This window comes from Spermophilus citellus (assembly GCF_964194105.1).
Source record: "Spermophilus citellus genome assembly, chromosome: 5".
In the NCBI taxonomy this organism is placed as follows: domain Eukaryota; kingdom Metazoa; phylum Chordata; class Mammalia; order Rodentia; family Sciuridae; genus Spermophilus; species Spermophilus citellus.
Window position 1 is genome coordinate 131,938,051 of NC_138186.1, and position 3,973 is coordinate 131,942,023.

Below are 3,973 nucleotides of genomic sequence, written 5' to 3' on the forward strand. Positions count from 1 at the left end.
AAGCCGATCCCAAAGAACCAAAGGCCAGATGTTTTCTATGACATGCAAATGCCAATTCACAATAAGGGCTGGGGTTTGGGGGGATAAATAGAGGTACTATGGATTAGACAGAGTGGAGTGAAGGGAGGGGAGGGTTTATGGGGGTAGGAATGATAATAGAATGAATTAGACATAATTACCCTATGTGCATATATGATTACATGACCTGTGTAACTCTACATCCTGTACAACTGGAAGAATGAGAAGTTATTCTCCATTTATGTATGATGCATTCTACTTTCATGTATAACTATTTAGAACAAATAAAAAATTAAAATCAATTAATTTTAAATAATAATATCCAAGAAGAAAAAAACTGGAGAGGAAATTCATTGCTAAATCTTGCTATCAAGGATGGTTACAGAGTTTACATGACCCAGGGAAAATTAAAAATGTGAGTTTCCCTCATTCAAAAATTAAGAAAAAAGTACTGATAAAGGTGGTCAAATACAACACATTTCTCTTTAACAATATTTTATTACTTATAAAGTATAATTATGGTATAATACTAATACATGAATCACAACATAGAATTATAAATTATAAAAAGAATGTTTAAGTGTAATAATTTTATTAATAGTATTAATTTAATAGTATTAATTTAATTAATACTTTATTAATAGAATATCTTGATTGATCATAAGAATTTTTTCTGATTTATTTTTCTAAAACTTTATTAATAAGTCATCAAAATGTATACTTTTAGCAAGTTAATTTTCAATCAGTGTAACAGAAGTTGATTTAAATCACTCCTGGCAAATGCACCTCAATTAATTTTTTTATTATTTTGAATTTTGAGAAGTATCTTTCTGTGGATGTAACTATTACTGGAATGGTTAAAATGTTTTATAGACTTTGACAATATTGGGACATATTTCTAGTAAATTATTTTGAAAATAATTATGTAGATAATTTTGAATATAAATTTTAGTCATCTATACCTGAAGATTCATGGCACAATTCTCCTAAAAGGATTTAATTTTTCATAAATATTAGTCATTAAAATTCAGATTTAAAAATTGCTTTTTAATTATCACTACTTTGTATTTGTATTAAGTCACTTAAAATTAAAGTTAAAATTTTAATTTTCAATATTTAAATTATTTTTAAGTTTTTAATCATCTGTATTTTAATGAAATTTCATTAGAATTCTGATTTTGAATTTAAATTTAATTTCAAATAAAAACCTTTTCTGTGGTATATTAGTGTTTTTCCTGAGATTTCTCATAATTTGTTGACTCACTGAAAGTGGCTTCATGATTTTTTTTATAATTCAAAATACCTGTTTCTATATTCTATCAATGATTCTTCAATTACAAGAAAAATAATTTGAATCTGAAAACCTGAGTAGCTGGAGAATATGCTGGCTGCTGAGGAATAGGGGTGGGGGAGGCAGTCAGCGTGCTCTAATGGACCATGTGCTGCTATGTATGCCTGAAGTACCTGAAATGCAAATTTGGGATGACTTTGCCCTCTAAATGCTTGGCTGGATTACGCATCTGATGAGAATGGTTTTCAACAAGTTGGAGTAAGCATGCAATCAGTGCTTTGGTCTGAAAAACCATATGAGTTCATCTGGAAGTATCATAAGGAAAATTGTTACTAACTTATCTCTAATTCAGTGTCTTGGAGTTCAATTTCAACTTAAAGCCGTGCAACAGAATGGAGTCCCAACCATCCAGGAAAGGAGGCAATGTTGTCTTTTGCTGATATTGGATGGGTAGCCACAGAAGAAGGAGAGTAGAGTACTCAGTAAGACTAAGGACAGAGGTAAAATCAAAGCCACACCTTCAAAATGACCTTCCTTTCTTTGAGAAGCCCCCAAGTAGGCATATTTCCTTACCAAACTTGTGTCCAGAAGAGCCTCCACCGAAGACTACAACCCTGACCAATGAGGAAGCCCTGCAGAGAAGATCCATGCACTTGAAAATGAACTTGCTATATTCAGACCTCGGATTACCAAAAAGTGACCCTGCAAGAGCAACAGAATCTCACTGCAGTAGGTGACTTGGATTCTACCACATCTATTATCACAGCCCCAGCACCACCACCACCTTCCATCCACCACTCCACTAGAGCTCCAGCAAAGTAAATCTGATATTGATCTGATTAAAGAGTGAAGAGAGCAAAAAGCCAATGCTGGAAAGATTTTGGCTAAGAATAATCCAAAGAAATCAGATGTGCCAAATATGCTAGAGATCCTTAAAAAGATAGATAGTGTAAAACTTCAGTCAGTCAAAGAGTCAGAGGAAGATGTAAAGCCCAAGCCAGTGGGTGCTACTGGCCCTGCTGCCCACATAGCAGAAGCTCTGAAAAAGAAGTGTGCTTATGGATATTGAAGCAAGGTGAATTTGAAAATGGAGCTACAAAGTCTGAATCAGAGGCCACCTCAGAGACAGCAGTGTTGGGACCACACATGTTGAAGGCTAAAGGAAAAGTAAAGGTTTTAGTTGAAATGTTTCAAACTCCTACTAGACAATGAACTGAGAAAGACTCCTGTTTCAACTGGTGGGTGAGGGCTGACTTTGGCTAGTAGAAATCAACACTCTTTAGTAAATACCTGACTTTAGTATTCCGTGGTCTCCCTTTTAACCTTGGGGATTAAGCAATAATAGAAGCACCATAACTTTGTTTTTGCTTTTATGAGATGGTCAGTTCTGGATCTTTCCATAACCTACTGAATTTTCACATGTTTTTCACATCTAGCCAAGATGTGGAGGTTTCCAATCTCAAAAACATTTGTAAGATTTCAAAACATAGAAAGGACATTTTTGAATTTTACTATGCCTTTTTAAATTTCTTAACACTAATTTATCTGTATAAATGTTTTATATACATATATTTGGATCTAAAACAGTTCAAAAATTGTTACTGAAAGACAAAAAAGAAAAATAATTTAATAATAATAATTTGTTTTCCTCATTAATAACTTATTTACTTATACATTATTTAATAATAATAATATTTTGACTTCCTCACTAATAAGTTGTTTATCTGAAGTTTCATATGATGATGGAATTTTTTCTATCACTACAACTACATTGTGTAGGTTTAATTTCTATTTGTAAGACTGTGGATATTTGTATTGCAGTGTTGCAGTAGTTTTTAGAACTAGAGACTCTGAACTCTTTCACCAATTCTAGTAACTCTCTGACATGCTTTATTGCCACATGCATGAGTTCGCTTTTACTTTGTAATAATTTACTGACATAGTCTATTGCCTGAGCACCAGAGAATAATTGGGCAGGAGCTGCAGGACTTACTCTCCTGGGAAACTGACAGTCTTCTCATGTTTTCAAACAGTTTGGTTCCCTTTTCTTCCCTGGATTCAGCTGCTGCTTGTGTTGTTGTTGTTTCTGTCCCCACTGCCAGTCTGGTCTCCAATTCCTCCCCAGTCACCTGCTTAGCCCACTGGCTCCCTGGACTGCCCAGAGGCCCATGTGTTCATGCCTGGTGGCAAGGCCAATTGGTCTGCACACTGTATATACCCAGGACCCTGAGCAATGTCACTGGGATCACAAACATTTGCCTGTGTATCCTCTCTGCTCATTTCATGCTCAAAATAATATTGCATGAACAGGTCTATAAAGTACCAAATTTTCTGAGAATGGGGACCACGTGCAACTGCACATCACAGGTCCATGAAGCCAGTCCTGCTTCCTGGAGAAGCCAAGAGCAAATCTTTCCACACCTACTGCCACTTCATCCTTGTCCCCAATTTTTTACTAACATATTACACTTGTTAGTGAAAATAGTCCTGGGATGCTTTCCTAAGAATGATGAATGATTATGTTTCCAAAACGTCCAATGTACTGGGTGCAGTGGCACATGCCTGTAATCCTACCTACTCCAGAGGCTGAGGCAGGAGGATTGCAAGTTCAAGATCATCCTGGGCAATTTAATAAAACTCTGCCTCAATACATATATACACATA

The 3,973-nt window shown here is 35.0% G+C and overlaps 1 pseudogene across 1 annotated transcript; it reads left to right on the forward strand.

Moving 5' to 3' along the window:
- Positions 1-1,517: 1,517 nt before the first annotated feature.
- On the forward strand, positions 1,518-2,521 carry LOC308649484 (mitochondrial fission regulator 1-like; annotated as a pseudogene). The gene is made up of 2 exons: positions 1,518-1,590; positions 1,690-2,521. The product of its transcript is annotated as a mitochondrial fission regulator 1-like (transcript).
- The last annotated feature ends 1,452 nt before the right edge of the window (positions 2,522-3,973 follow it).